The sequence below is a fragment of the Typopeltis vanoorti genome, chromosome 12 (assembly GCF_054136105.1).
Source record: "Typopeltis vanoorti isolate ZY-2024b chromosome 12, IOZ_Tvanoo_1.0, whole genome shotgun sequence".
In the NCBI taxonomy this organism is placed as follows: domain Eukaryota; kingdom Metazoa; phylum Arthropoda; class Arachnida; order Uropygi; family Thelyphonidae; genus Typopeltis; species Typopeltis vanoorti.
In genome coordinates this window covers 1,217,630-1,235,120 of record NC_143560.1, presented here as the reverse complement: position 1 = coordinate 1,235,120, position 17,491 = coordinate 1,217,630, and the positions used below count along the sequence as shown (strand labels likewise).

Here is a 17,491-nt window from a genome sequence, read left to right as displayed (position 1 = left end):
TAGGGGCAGGAAATACCTAAATATGCCACTGAGAACAAGTAAAACATTTCAACTACACAGTTTTTAGTGAAGATGGGAAATTAAATATAGAAATAGACAACAGAATCCACAAAGCTGGTATGGTAGGAAGTCAAGTGAATAAATTTATATGGAATAAGAGAGAAATTAGTCAAAATACTAAATTAAATGTATACAAAACAGTGTTCAAATCAATTTTAACTTATGGATCTGAGAGCTGGGTTAGAAAAAAAAAACACTTGACCAAAGAATAGAGACCACAGATATGAGAGGTCTGAGAAAGATAAGGGGCGTGAAAAGATGGCATTCATTGATGCCATCTGTTCACGTCCCTATTAGGATAAGGAAAGAACTTAACATTGTTAGCATCCAGGAATGTGTTAGCAGAGCTAATCTCAGGTGGTATGGTCACTTAAACAGAATGGGAGAGGAAAGATTAGCAAAATAAGTGTTCTCTGCCAGGTTGAAAGGAAAAAGACCCAGAGGAAGACCAACATATAGGTGGATTGATACAGTAAAAAGTGCCTTAGAAGACAGAAATATAAGATCTGATAATGTTGAAGTCTTGACAGATAACAGATTGATTTAGAGGAAAATTGTTGATAGCAAGTTGGTAATGATGTAAGTTTTTCACATATACTATCATAATATCCTGTACACCCCTTGAGGGCACATATCAGGAATTTGATGATGATGCACTCAATTAGATTGTTGTAGAAGAAACAGATTGTAACTGAAAAGCAACACTAATGACTTAACAAGGCGTACTCTAGAGGCCTGATGCCAACAAAGTTAATTCCGAGATCAAGAATTTATTTAGTCATCTTTTTGAGTATCTACTTTGAAGGAATTGGTAGAAAAGAAGATGAAGTTCATCTTTCTTTTTTGTTTTGTCTTTGTTTATTCTTGTAACACAGTTATTTGAAGATTGTGATAATTCCTAATTTTTGTTGAGGATAAAAGGAGTGGTGTGGATATCTTTGTGCATGAGATGATTTCCTATACACTTCTAACAATATTCCTCTTGATAAGAGCACCTTAAAATGGAAGTCTTTTGACCTTTCCCTCTCTAAAATTAGACATGTAGAAAGAGCCACTAAAGCTTGCTTCTGAGGCCTCTGTGGATGGGGAATACATCAAACACTTAAATTTGGTATAAATTCCAAACAGAAACAGCTTGTTTCCATTAATTTCTTTGTTGTTATTATATTTTTTTTTATTTCAATCATGTAATGAAGTGCACTATACTGCAGACAAAACTAGCAGAGGTTTGAGTTCAAATAATAGGTTCAATGAACACTCTCCATGTGGAATTTACATTTAAACAAATGTTTGATAAGAGCCTGAATACTTATCTCAAAAAAAAGACATTAAACACCAGACTAGCTACTGTGTCCTCATTACTGCAAGCTAATTTCCTAAGAAGCAGTATTACTTCACTGGAAAAGGACACCCTTCAAAGTTTCCAAAAAAAAAAAAAAAATATACAATCATCTTCAAAGCAGACAAGAGAAATATAGTTCAGTACAATGCCAATATATCCTGACTCTTCAACTTACTCAGAAACAGAATGGAGTCCTATTTGGCTCTTACATATTCAAACTAATGATTGGAGTGCATATACAATGCACTCCAATCATTGGTTTGATTGGATAGGTGCTCAGAGGATCTTAAAAAACTGAAATCCTGTCACTCCTAGATTATATGGTGTGCCAGAAGCTGACATTTCTCTTCAGTCAATAACAGACAAGTTTTCCCACATACCTCCTCTCTAATATAGGGCACTCAGATTCCCTCAATTCGCATATCCAGTTTGGATATGTGAATTGAGTTTTTCATGCAAACTGGATAAATTGTGAATTTATCCAGTTTAGATGTGGTGTCATTGTTAACAAACATTCCAAATAAAGAATCTATCAGTATCCTTGATCTTTTTCCTCCTGACAATGCAAATCTTTTCCAACCCTGCCTCCAATCATTTTTCTTTACTTAGAAAGGAAAGATTTATTTCTAGAAGTACAGTTTAGAAATAAGCTCCCAGCTGTTGCCAATTTACATGTGGAAAAATTTGAAAAAACTCTGTTGCAAGCTACTTAAAATGACATGTATGATGGCAATATGTAGATGATGTCTTTATTGGTTGGAAACATACTTTAAAAGAAGTTACCAATTTGCTGACTTCTTCAGCAACCATCATGATAAAATTAAGTTTACTCTGTACATTGAAAATGATAAACTGCAGTTTTTAAATATTCTAATCACAAAAACAGAAGTAATAATATTATTACAAGTCTACAAGAAGGAAGTGCAGTTAAAATTGTTCAGATATTTTGCATACTCTTTAAGTATGTTTATTACATTCCTGATGGACTTGTTAGTTACCAAACAGCAAGCAGAAATTTTGTTTATTATTATATTAAATCTCTGAGTAAATCACAGATAACTACTGTCCTCATAGTTTGGTTTCATGAGAGACATCTCTGTTAATATCTGCCATGAAAAACACAAAAACTAAATCCATAATCATCAGTAACAAATCTGGACTACTAAACCATACTCAGGATCTTCAAATGTATTACACGGAAGTTGTTATAGGTCTATTGTGTGTTCTGGAAGAAGACTATTTTTTGACTGGTTGTAGGTGCGGAATAGCATCAGCTATTCCCCACATAAAACCTCAATAAGTATGGCTGCATTAACATGCCAAAGGGGTGTAATGTAGACTGCCTCCACATGATGCACCCTGAATAATGACAAATAGTCTACAGAGAAGATGGTGCTGAACTTCCCCTCTAGGACTCCCAGCCAAAAAAGTGAGAAAGATTTATTTCACACCAGACAAATAGGATGCTCACTTCAGATATGCTAACTCGATATTGAAGGCTTGAGTAGAGCAAAAAGTTAATTTCTGTTTAAAATGTAATCAACCCACTCAGTGGATGTTCTAGCTATTCAAGAAACTCACGCTGAAAATGCTGAATAATTGAAGTCTAGACAAAAAATTCAAGGTTTCAGATTAATTACTTCAGTTAATCATCTTAACTATGGAATTGCAACCTACATAAAAGAAGATATTAAGAATTGTGAACTCATGACAACGAGTAATAACACAGCATATTCTTAGCAATTATCCAAATAGCTGACACTACAGTCATGAACATCTATAAACCCCTGAATGCCACTTAGCCTAATCCCCCTCTAACCAATCTACAACATCCATGTGTGATACTGGGAGATTTCAATACAGATCACAATTTATGTGGTTAGAATGAAAATGACAGTAACAGTGAAAAGCTGGTGGAATGGATGGAAGACCAGGACCTTAACTTAATATATGATGCTAAAGATACCTCTACCTTTTTTTCAGCTAGAAGGCATAGAGGATATACTCCAGATCTTTTGCCTTGTAACAAAAGATCATCATTATCAAAGTCTCAGCATAAATAGAAATGTTCTTGGCCTTTGCCAAGTAGTCAGCACAGATCAACCTTATATTCTCTGAGAATTCATATACCACTTATGTTGTCTGTCCCAAATCATACATGGAACTTCAATAAGGCAAACTGGAGGAACTCTGCTGAAACAAGTAGATGTCAATATTAGGTGGATAAAACCTATACCTAACAATTACAGCAGATTTATGGGAGTGATTAAAGGTGCTGTAAAGAGAACTATCCTTAGAGGTGACAGGAAAGAATATATTCCAGATTGGAATAGTGATAGCAATAACCTATCATGAATTTATAGAAAAAGAAGACCAGACAGTAGCTGTGGATCTCTTACACTTCTTGGATAATGAAAGGAGAAAGAAATGGACTGAAACAGTTGAAAATATTAACTTGACACATTCAAGTAAACAAGCATGGTCCTCGCTGTGGAGATTGGATCCTAGTGCAACAGCATCTAAGAGACAGCAATCTATTGATGTCGAAGAGAAGGCAAAACATATAATTGTGACTTCTAAATACCCTTATGATTGCCAGTCTGTAAAAGACATCAACACCACAACTACTGAAATTGAAAACATCCTTAAAATCAAACCCTACCATTTCCAGACTGTTTACCATTGAAGAAGTAAATGATGCTATCAAAATACTGAAAAATGGCAAAACTGCTGGAATTTTTCCAGAATTTCTTAAAAATTTTGCCAAGAATGTCATAAAATGGTTAACTAACCTATATAATAACATCTTGGTTTCAGGAAATCTTTCTTCTCTCTTTAGAAGAACGAAAATAATACCATTCTAAAACCAGGCAAAGATCTAGCATTAGGAGCTAACTACTGATCCATAGCACTCATGAGTGTTACTCATTAACTTATGGAAAAGATTATACACAACAGAATATCTCCCATCATAAACAACTTAATACCTCCTGAGCAAGCAGGCTTCAGACCAGGAGGAGGATGTGAACAAGTACTGGCTCTTACATCAATGATTGAGATGGTTTTGAGAGGCATCTGAAATCTATTGCTGTGTTTATTGACTTAATATCAGCATATGACACAGTATGGAGAAAGGGCCTGCTATTTAAATTTTTGAAGATGATTCCATGTAGAAGACTCACCAACTAATTGAACAATATGCTTAATAACAGATGGATACAGGTATTTGCAGGCAATTCAAAAAGTCGACCATGCAAGCATGGACTCCCTTCAGACTCTATACTATCTCCATCATTGTTTAATTTATATATTTATGATCTCCCTCAAACCAGTTCAAGGAAATTTGCTTATACAAATGACCTTGCAATAATCATGCAAAGCACTATGTTTAATGAAGCTGAAAAAATAATTACAAATGATTTGAAAATTCTGGACTCATATTTCAAATAATGGCATCTTAACTCAAACCTATCAAAAACTGAAGAGTTTACCTTCCATCTTAATAACCATCAGACTAATTTCAAACCTACTGTCTTCTTCAGAGATACACTACTGAACTTTAACAGTACACATAAATATTTAGGTGTTACCCTAGATAGAACACTAGCCTTTAAAGAACACCTAGTGAAAGTAGCTCAAAAAATTAAAATTGTAATAACACAATTCAGAAGCTGGCTGGTTCAACTTGGGGTGCAGATGCTGAAACCTTATTACAAGGAAAGTGGTGCATTTCAGAACCCTGGTCGGTGAAGTACAAAAAAGACTAAAGCAAAGTCAACAGCAATAACATGGCAAATGACAGCGAAACAGAAGAATAGCCCCGAGTCCTGGACAATTCTCACTTACTTTTCTACGACAGTGGAAAAGAAAAAGGAGGAGTCAGGGGTGCTAAACAATCTTGCAGATGAAGGCATGGAGTCTTTTGGAAAGATTCTGGCTATAGGTATCCTGAATACCTGCAGCACTCTGGCAAAGGATTCCCAAATTGACCTCTTACTTAAAGAATTAGGTAACACAAAAATGGACATTCTGGCCATAAACAAAACAAAAAAAATGATGGAATGATGGCTCACTAATTTTCCTTGGCCAGCAACCAATAATGCAAAACAAGGCTGAGTCAGATTCATTATAAGGAAACGACTAACAAAGAAAATAATTTTATGCGACATTCTCTCCGAAAGAGTTGACACTCTGATCGTACATCTTGGAAGAAATGCCACCCTTAAAATTATCATGTAATGCTTCTACATTGGCCTCAAGTGATAACTAGATAAATGAATTCTGAAAGAATCTTGAGGAGCCACTACAGCAAAAGTCCATGTATGCTTTTGTATGTGATGCCTTCAATGCTAAAATTGGGAAAGACAGAAATCAAGAAACATTCATCAGTTTCTTTAGACCAGGTAACAGAAATGAAAGAGGAGAGAAACTTCTAGAATTTGCAGAAGAAGAAAAACTTTTCATTATGAATACCCCCTTCCTAAAATCAAGCAGGAAAAAGGACTTGGGAATCCGAAGTGATGATATAAGAAATGAAATACTACATTCGAACAGACTACAAAATAATAGTTCAAGATATAGGAACAACTGGCAGAAAGTATTTTGACATCTATTCAGACCACTAACCACTACGAGCCATCCTACAAATTGACCAAAAAAAAGGAAGAAAAAATACAGACAATCTCTAACATGCAAAGCAACCCAAATATTTAGATCCTGATTTCTTTAAGCAATCTGTTGATCAAATAAAATGGAATAATACCAAATATGACATTGACAAGGATTATTATACTCCTGGAAAATCTATCCAAGTGCATGAAAAATTCTAAAGTTAATCAAGAACATCCCATAAAGGAAAGACTCTCCATACAAACCTTGAATTTACTAATAAAAAAAAAGAGAAGAAAACTGAAAGATAAACCAAACTCACAACTTGAGTATAAAATTATTTGCAAAGTATTATGAAAGGAAATCCCAGAGGACTATCAAACCTACAGGGAAAAAACACAACAACTGAGAAATGCTGATGAATCTAAAAAGAGGATAAAAAAAGTTGAAAGAGAACTAACTATGAAAAGGCCAATCCCAACAGTGCTACTAGATCAAGATGGAAGAAGACATGCAAACAGTAAGAAAAAAAAAATGGAAAAGACAGTACAAGACCTACAATAACCTTTTTGCATCCAAATATTACCAAAACTTGATAACATATATGATGTAGCAGAAGTGCTCCCAGATGAAATAGTGTTATACCCTGATAAGCTTAGAATGTCTTAATTCTACTTATCATTGTATAACAGAGTATAAACTATATACAATGCTTACTGAAAATACTTGTTATCTGGGTAATAGTACTGTGTACTTTAAAAAATACCAAGTGTATTAACAAGAAAAAGAAAGGAAGAAATTGTAAAATATTTAAAGGAAAGGTTATGTACTAGTGTAAAAAGAAAAAAAACGTGTTTTCTTAAAGAAATGGAAAGAATATTTAAGAAGATATGCTAATGTTGTATTGATAGTAATGCTTAAATTTTGGTCAAATTGTTTTTCAATTTATAAAACAAAAAAAAAAAAAAAGGAAAACAATCAAGAAAATTCTATGTTTACGTATACTCCAAGAGAAGAAAGGGGGATAGCAAACTGTTACCCCATACTGTCCCGTGCTAGTGAGTAGTGGAAGAATCGGACGCTGTGATGTCACAAACATGTTCGCGCCTCGGGTGAACGGCCAAGTTTACGGTAGCGGCTGATAGGAGAGTGGTATAAAAGAGTTGGAATCCCCCCCCCCCTCAAGGTCTTTTGGTTTTCTGGTCTTAGTCCTTGTGTTCCTGAGATCCTCATGGATGTCCCGGGTTTTTTTACCTTGTGGTTGGCCGCGTATCTAGGTGCCGATTCCCTCGCTAGCATGTGGAAGGAACGTTTGTCGGCGAAGATCCTGATTCCACGCTTCCACCAAATAGTAGAAGGCTATACAGCATGAAGTGCCCGAAAATGTTCGTACCTGGAGTGCTAAGAAATTAGAGGTCCATAAAGAAGATCGCGTTGGTGTCGATCAGAGGGAAAGAAAACAAAGCATATAGATAAGTAAAATTTTGTTCTCTGATTTGTGTGTGAAAGCAGAATCTAAGAATTGTAAAACAATTAATCAGCGAAGAACTCTAAGAATAGTTAAAAATAAGGACTGTAGGAAAGTGATTAATTTGATTTAAAGAAAGTATTAAATGAATAGGCACTCTGTGGTTGAAAATTCTTAAACTTGTCCAAGAATATTATAATAGAAATTTGATCTTTGGAGTGAATGCTTAAAAAAAAAATTAATTCTAAAATTAGTAGTGTATAAAAGATATTTTGTATGGAATAACTAAGGTTAATTGAATGGTGCCTGTATGATCCTTTGTGACTAAGAGTGTACGATTTTCCCATAGCATGTGTATGAATTATTGTAACAAAGAACCCAGAGGCAATTATTATGAGGATTGTAGGACAAAGGGAAACAAGTGTGTGGAATATTATGAGTAATCTGATGAAATGTGTATTAGATTAATGTCAACTTATAAAAGGAATTATAAGATTGTGTTTAGAGTGAGGATATAAAATTAGGGATTGTTTAATTAAAGTTCATAGTGTTAAATAGTTGTATCAGGAGAGATATATAAGGCTTACTGAAACTTAGTGTGAATTTCATTTGAGTGACTTAATACTGTTAGACTTGATTTAATTCTTAGCCCTTATTGAATGAAAAACTTTCTTTGTGTAAATAGCATTGTATGTCTTATGTGAAATAAATGTTTCTATTCTTTAACTAAATCCTGTGTCTGTATGGAATTTAATGCACTACCTGAGAAATAATAAGGATCTAAGCAGGGAACTCATTCAGTGTAAATTTTGGGTCACAATTGCAATTATTTGTGATACTTTGGCGAAGCTCTCTACCAACCTCTTGATTAATGTTTCAATTAATCTAAGGGACCAAAGTGGCGCAGTAAAAAATAAATATTCTTAGGCTTAACGAGAGGTTGGTTAGGAAGAATCATCCACATAGGTTTTGGCTAGACCCTCGGGCTATTCCTTTGTGAACCAGAGATATCACATGTCACACGTAAGAGATCCCTTTGAGATATACAAACTAACATATATGAAAATAAGGGGACATAACAATAGAATATGCACTCAAAAACATGAAACCAAACACAGCTTCTGGCATCTATCAAATCAAACTTGAGGATATTCAACAAGGAGGACCACAACTATATAAAGTTCTGGCTGAAAGATTTACTTGGTAATTAAACAAAGGAAAAATACTATCAAAATGGAAGACAGAAACAATTCTTCTCTTCAAAAAAAGGCAACATAAGACAAAGATTTACTGTCCTATATGTCTGCAATCACATATCATCATCATCAAATTCCTGCCATGCACCCTCATGGGGTGTACAGGATATGATAGTACTAGATGAAAAAAAAAAAATACATCATTACTAACTTCCTATCTACAATCCTCCAAATCAATCTGTTTCTTGTCAAGACTCCAAATCAGATCTTATATTTCTATCGTGTAAGGCACTTTGTACCGTATCTATCAATCCACCTATATCTTGGTCTTTCTCTGGGTCGTTTTGCTGTTAACCTGGTAGAGAATACTTGTTCTGCTAATCTTTCTTCACCCATCTGTTTAAGTGACCATACCACCTGAGATGAGCTCTGCAAATGCATTCCTGGATGCTGACAATGTCAAGTTCTTTCCTAATATCCTCGTTTTTAATATGATATTGCCATTGATGCCATCTGTTCACGCCTATAATCTTTCTCAGGACTCTCATATCTGCGGTCTCTAATCTTTGTTCAAGTGTTTTATTTCTGACTCAGCTCTCAGATCCATAAGTTAAAACATACATTTCAAAACTGTCTTGTATACAGCTAATTTAGTGTTCCGACTAATTTCTCTATTATTCCATATGAATTTATTCAATTGACTTCCCCCCATACCGGCTTTGCTGATTCTGTTGTCTATTTCTATATTTAATTTACCATTTTCACTAAAAATCGTGCCTAAGTAGATGAAATGTTTTACTTGTTCGACAAGTTCCCCGTTCACAATGCAACTGACATTTTCAACAATTCTACCTATTTTCGTTGTCTTTGTCTTTTTAATGCCTGACCCTCATACCATATCTACTACAACAGTTATTCACTTTAGTCAGGGAATCTTACAGACTTGTAGCAGATTTATTTAGAAGTATGGCATTGTCTGCATAAAGCAAAGAGCTGACATTAACATCTCCAATTTTGATATCATGTTTAATATCACTTTCCTTCATAATGTGATCCATATAGATAATGAATAACAAAGGGGATAATGTACATCCTTGTCTCACACCATATTTAACATTAAACCATCTTCCTGTACTTATTTCAATTCTAACTGCTGACTTACAACTCAAATAAAGACTAAGTACTGCTTGATATAATTATTATTATTATTGTTCCGGGAAACTCCAAGCAGTCGACAGAATCATCGAGGGAGGCCCTAACATCGTGTCAAGAACAACTATTCAACATTCACACAGTATCTATCACACCTTGCCTTGAACTCATTCACGGTCGTAGCACCCACAACAGACTCTGGAAGCTTATTCCACTCATTCACCACTCTCCAAGTAAAAAACCTAGCTCTAACACCCTTGTCACCCACGCTCTTGCATGGCATCTTCCATGCATGGCCCCTAGTCCTCCCACCACCAGTCATATTTTCAAAAATATCTTCTGGATCAATCTTATAAAACCCTTCAGTAATTTGAATGTCTCAATCATATCACCCCTCCTTCGCCTATTATCCAATTTCTGCAACCCACAAATCTTCAACCTATTCTCATAAGGTTCATTCCACAGACCTGCTATCATCTTGGTCACTCATCTCTGGACCATCTCCCCTTCCTCCCCATCACGAAGAACCCCTGGTGCCCATAACTGGGCACAGAAGTCCAGATGGGGTCTTATCAAGGATCGATACAGAGGAACAACGACTTGTTTGTCTCTGCATGTTAAAGTATTTTTCAGAAGCCAAGTGATTTGGTGAGCTGTTTTAGTCACTTTTGCAATGTGCCCCCTAAACTTCAACTCCCTATCCACCAGCACTCCCAAATCCCTGGCCTCATCAATCTCCTGGAGTACGGTTCCACCAATGCAATATACTGCTGCTATTCTTTTCACCCCAAAGTGCATAACCTTACACTTTGCCACATTAAATTGACATCCATTTTTCCTAGCCCAGTCCTCCAAACTATCCAAATCATCCTGTAAAATTTTGACATCCTGTGCACTCACAATTTGTTTACCCAACTTTGCATCATCAGCAAACAAGTGAACACTTCCTCTCAAATCCTTTCCAATATCCTTGAACAAAATGAAAAGCAGTGGTCCAAGAACAGAGCCCTGCGGTACTCCACTAGTCACAAGACGTCTTTTAGATTCCACTCCTGAATAAACCACTCTCTGGTATCTCTCCTTCAACCACCCTCCTATCCATCTCACCAACCCTATATCTATCCCCAGCTCCAGTTTACTGATTAGGGTTCCATGTGGTATCCTATCAAAGGCCTTGGCAAGGTCCAGTAGTATCACTGTAAACCCATTACCCCTATCCAGTTCAGCCGTCACTGTATTATAAAACATGAGCAAGTTACCAAGGCATGATCTACCCTTCACAAAACCATGTTGTCCCCCATACAATATCCCATTTTCATCGATCCAATCCTGTATTCTTTTCTTGACTAATTTCTCTAAGACCTTGACAATGATTCCTGATATGCTAATCGGTCGGTAATTTACAACAGCAGTCTTGGAACCACCTTTATGCAGTGGAACTATTTTCCCCTCTTTCCACCCGCTCGGGACTAACCCAGACCCAAGACTCAAATTAAACAAAATGGTCAAGTGTACTGACAATTCTTTAGCTGTTTCTCGTATAACACGAGCTGGTATACCATCCAATCCCACAGATGTATTGACATTGAGGTTATGCAATAGACTACTCACCTCCACTTCATTCACCACAATTCCCGTATAATCTACTAGTTTATTCGTTTCTGCAATGTCACCACCTGGATGATATATTCTTGCAAAGTACTCATTCAGTAACTTAACTATCTCAACTGATTCAGTTACCTCCCTACCATCGACATTCTTTAAAATCATTCTGTCATGTACATTTTTCCTTTTACTTGCTACATATCTAAAAAACTGTTTAGGATTCTCTTTAGCCTGCATGGCCAATGTTCTTTCGTAATCCTTTTTTGCTTCTCTTACCACACTCGTCACCATTCTGGCCTGTGCTTTATACCGTTCATGTGTCTGCCGGTCACCTGTCTCCTTAAATTCCCTCCATAGTTGTTTCTTTTTTTGGAGCTCAAGCTTAATGGTGTTATTCATCCATTTAACCCCTACTTGATTTATTATTCAGACTCTAGGTATACAGTCAGCCATTGCTTCATGCAAACACTTCTTAACTACCTCCCATGCACTATCAACTTCTAGTCCTTGCAGTTGTACATGCCATGGCACTGAACCAATCAAACTGCTAAGCTTGTCATACTTTCCAGCCCGATAATTCCACATGTAACCTGTCTTAATTGAAAATTCTACACCTTTAGCCACCTCCCAAGTCAAGACCCTATGATCACTCTCACCAATTGGTGGCAATATGGTCATATTTGTTACAGCCAAATCCTCAGATGTAATTACTAGGTCAAGCACTCTCTTACCCCTAGTATTTTCCATTACATACTGTCGCAGATAGTTATCCCGTAATAACTGCATAAAATCCAATTCCTTCCTCCCGTGTGTCCTCTCCTCACTCCAATCAATGCGACCATAGTTGAAATCTCCCATAATAATCACCCTCCTTCCACCCATTTCTTCTATTTGCTTGTGCATACTGTCACCACCATCTTTTCCATCACCTGGTCTATAGCAGCACCCAATTGTATATTTATTTCTGCTAGCCACAATCTCACACCAAATGGCCTCAAATGTGCTCTTTTCTCTATCCTGCAATTCAACTTCTATTCTCCTTGGATGTAGCTCATCAGCTATCATCCACAATACTCCTCATCCCATTTTATTCTCTCTGTCATTCCTGAACACACTATACCCATCACATTCAATCCCACTGGCTATATCATCTACAGTCAGTCATGTCTCACTAATACCAATAACCTGTGGTCTGGAAGTGCCGACCATGGCCAAAAACTCTTCCTTCTTGTTCCTAATACTCCTAGTATTCGTGTACATGAATTTAAGACCTCCATTAGCCCCAACCCTACCTTGATGCCTTATATTAACTATCCCACTCTGATTTGTTGTCCTTATTTGCTCTGGCATATTATATTCATTCTTACATTCAACTGCCTCTCTATGGACTATATATCTACTCCCCCCCCCCTTAACAAATCTGGTTTTCATGAATTGGCACATCCACTACATTCAGCAACACTTTCTCAAGTCTTCTTACACCGTAATCATTCAAATGCAAGCCATCCATCTTATACAGATCCTTTCGCCCGTCAAACTCGCTACACACGTCCACAAATTCCACATCACTCGTCATACATAACCCACGCATAAAGTCATTCACAATTATGGCCCTCCTTTTAAACATTTCACTGTCATACTGCGGAAAAGACTAATCATTCTAACTCTCTCTCACTCTTTTCTTTTGCTACCTCGAACAATTCATTCAGGTCTTCTATCATTTCCATTTTATCTCCTTTCAAATCATTCATACCTGCCACAAAAAAAAAAAACAAGGGGTACGATCTGATGTATAGGATAATGCTAGACAATGCTTCACCGATAATGCTAGAAGCGTTGTCGTGATGAAGAATCACTTTGTGTGGACATGCCCCATAATGCCCCATTGAACACCATATAACTGTAGCATATTGAATAGCTTCTCTCTTGGCACCTTGTCATATGCCTTTTCCAAATCGTCAAAACTCAAATACAGATCTTTATTATATTCTCATGTTTTCTTGACTAATTGTTGTAAAGTGAAGATCTGATCCTGACAACCTCTATTTGGCCTGAATCCAGCTTGTTCTTCCACAATTCTTCTCAACCGTTTCTCAAGTATATTTGCATAGATCTTGCCAGGAACACTCAGTAGGGAAATACCTCTGTCACATTCAGTTTTATTTCCCTTTTTATATATGGGTACTATGAGAGCTCTACTACAATCATCGGGAATTCGTCCCTCTGTCCAGGCTTTCTGAACTATGCAGTGTAGCCACTGTAAGACTTTTATACCACCATACTTCAGCATTTCTGGTCGAATATCATCTACTCCTGAGGCCTTTCCACATTTCAAGCATCTGATGGCTTTTTCTACTTCAAGTATGGATGTGTATTCCTGACTGCCTGCTTGGTCAGGTGTTTTTTACCACTGTGCTGTCATCACTGCTTGTTTCATTTAGCAGTTTTTCCAAGTAATTACTCCATACTTCAAGGATATCTTTTTCTCCCGTTTTCATGTCACCTTTATCATCTCTAACTCCTTTCACAGCACTCTTTCCTCCATTCCTAAGCTTCTTCAACAACCTCAAGAATATCTTACCACCTTCTTGATATTTATTTTCTATATTCTTGCCAAAGTCCTCCCATGATTTTTGTTTAGCTAGTTTTACACGCTGTTTAGCTTTCATACATTTTTCTCTGTATTCTCTAAGAGCAAAAGCTGACTTATTTGGCAGGAACTTTTGGTAGGCTTTCTTCTTTTCCTTCACTGCCTCTTTAACTTCCTGTGTCCATCATGGAGTTCTAATTTTTCTACCCTTGCAGACAACTTCACCACATGCCTCTCTAGCTGAATCAATCAGGGCTTTCTTCAAGGCTTGCCACTGAATCTCCAAGGTTTGATTCAATTTTATCCTGCTCAAGACTAAATAGTGATCACTTCCAATTTCAAATCCTCTATACACTCTGGTATTCTGCACCAGGGATAAAACATCACTATCAACAATAACATAGTCAATGAGACTTTTCTTATTCCTTGCCTCTTCTCTCCATGTGAATTTGTGCACATTTTTATGTTGGAACATGGTGTTAGTAATAACCAGGACCAACTTTTCCTTTTTCATTGTGTCAGTTGCTTTTTCTAAAGCCTCAAAAAATTCCTCCACTTCTACCTTAGTAGAACCTTCTGTGGCACCATAGGCACAAATAAGTCGCATTGTCCAGTTCCCCATTCTCATATTTGCCCACAATACTCTACTTTAGACTGACTGCCATTCAAGAAGATTAGCCTCGTATTTTGTGTTGAATACTATGGCTACTTATTCTTTTCCTTGATTGTCATTGCCTGAATATAACATTTTGTATTTATTACTCAGAAAGATCTCACCAGGTTTTGTCTTTTTTGTTTCAGTCACCCCTATTATGTCGATCTGGTACTTATTCAATTACTCAGCAGCTCCATTTCTTTGTCATTCAGGCTTCTTATGTTGATAGTACCGATCTTGAAGTCTGGTGATGTTGAGTTGGAGTAAGTTTTAGGATTTGTTGCAGTAGCTGACTTTTCATTGTTTGCCCTAGTTCCCTGGCAAAAACAATGGGGGCCTTGTTTAATCGGGTGACGCTCCAGCCGGCATGAAATTTTGTCATGTTGTACCATCATTTTTTATTTTGGTTTAACCAATAAGGATACAATTTGGTTGGCTAAATCCCAAATTGCCAGCCCATCCTCGTTCGTTCAGTGTCCATTCAAGTGCACAACAAGGTGAGGATTGGAGATTAGGTCGGTTCTCCGCATTCCTTTTAAGGCTATGCGGAGGTCTTTGCTTTCCATTTAGTGAATTTAAAAAAGCATTCAACAACATAGAACATAATGCAGTTTTACAGGCACTACAAAAACAAGCCATCCATCCAATTAAAGAAATTAACACTGCTAGTGCCACAAAAATAATCTTATTCGACGACCCTATAACTATCACCATATAAACTGAGGTGTGCAACAGGGAGATGTCATGTAACCAATTCTTTTTACGTGTACTTTAGAAAGCACTTAAGAGAAAATCGACTTAAACGGTGGTATAAACATTGATAGAGAGCGCCTCCAAATATTACTGTTTGCAGACAATATAATACTCATGGTTCAAGACCCTCTGCAACTCGAAATGATGCTGCATCAAGTGCATGATGCCGGTAATAAAATAGGACTAAAAATTCACCATGACAAAACCAAATGAATGAGAAACAAATACTGCCAAACCCACACCATCCAACTAAATAATTTCACCATAGAAAGTGTAGAGTCCTACACTTTCTATGGTGAAAGTAATGGTTCAGCAAGTATAACATTGACTTCCAAAATGTCTCCTGGCCACCACACAGTCAGATCTGAAACCCCCCCCCCCCCATTGAGAATGTATGGGACATGTTAGAAAAACAGATCCAGGAGCAAGTCTTCTTCCATCTAATCTGTGCCAGTTAAAGGACTGTATGGTGAATGTCTGGTATGTTGCAGTCATAGATGCAAGATGTTGGATTGCAGAGATGCAATCCAACATCTTGCAGACTCTATGCCAAACCATATATGCGCTGTAATTTGGGCTAAAGATTCAATTCAATAATTATATGCTCTAGATATTTTGGTGATGTTGCTGCTATTAGTAGGATAACATCAGTGAATCATAGATTTCTTAATATTCTCCATCGGTATTCAGTGCGCTTTTCTCCAGTTCAGTTTTCTCATAACATATTCAAGGACTGTAGCAACTGATTTTGCTACAGTCTTGCTACTCCTCTTGTTATTTTTATTTCTTTTTCTTTTCCATTTAAATATTACTGCTGAAGAATGGCCCATATATTTATATGTTAATATAAATATCATCTATTCCTATATGCTTTAAAGCTTAAATCATCTTACATAGGCCTTTGACTCATTACATGAGTCAAAGGGCTTTTTTGTAATCTATGAGAGCCAAAAAAATTGGTGTATTATATTCTTTTTTTTTTTTTTCATTACTTGATTAAAGGCCTGTAAATGATCTAAAGTTGAGAAGGATGTTATGAAACCTGATTGATCTTTTGGATGATGGAAATTTAATATATTGCTTATTCTTCCATCTGTAATTTTTGTAAAAAGTTTAAGAAGGACTGAAAGAAGGGTTATAGGTCTATAACTTTTTATATCACCTTTCTTATATGAAGGATGCTTTTTCCCAGTATTCCAACTTTTAGGGATTCTTCCTATTCTTAAAAATTCAGTATATAATTCTGCTAGTTTTTATATAGAGGAGATTCCCCTCAATATTTCAACATTGTTATCAGTATTCCATAAAGTCCAGGTGCCTTTCCAGTTTTTAACTTTGTAAGGGCATGTTTTACTTCATCATATTTGACTGTATATTCATTATAGTTTTTGGTATCCATTTCTCTATTACTTTCCCTTTATTTGTATAAAATTCTTGATAAAATTTAACTATAATTTCCAATGTGTTTGTTCTGTTTGTAATTAGTATTCCATTTTTATCTTTTACACCTGTCATATAAAAGATTACCTGCACTATCAAAAAGTTTTGGAATTAATATTAAAAGAAAAACATCAATAAGTTCAGCTTATAAGTGTAAGTCATATGGCTTGTTATGCAGTAAAAATTTTACGAGGGTGGTCTGAAAAGTTCTCAGCCTTGAACATAGATGGTAACACTATCGGCAAGTCATTCTATCAAGTAGTTTGTTTTATACAGCTATCTGAAGCAAAAGTGTTGTCTGTATCCCTTGAAATGGATAAAATTGAGTATCATGCAGTTATAAAATTCTTTGTAAAAGGCTTAACACCAAAGGAAATTCATTCGAAGTTCATAAAGGTTTATGGGCACTCCTCTCCTTCGATTTCGACTGTACACGCCTTGAAGATGATCCATGTGAAGGACGTCCAAAAAGTGTAACAACATCAGAAATCACTGATCAAGTGCAGATATGGTATTGGATGATCGGCGAGTCAAAGTGCGTGAAATTGGTGAGACTATAGGCATTTCAAAAGAACGTGTAGGATATATTTTGCATGAAGAATTGCATATGAAAAAGCTTTGT

The 17,491-nt window shown here is 36.3% G+C and overlaps 1 protein-coding gene across 2 annotated transcripts in view; it reads right to left on the bottom strand.

The window, feature by feature from the left end:
- Sec5 (exocyst complex component secretory 5) overlaps positions 1-17,491 on the bottom strand; it is a 584,315-nt gene that overhangs the window by 265,223 nt on the left and 301,601 nt on the right. The window lies entirely within an intron of this gene.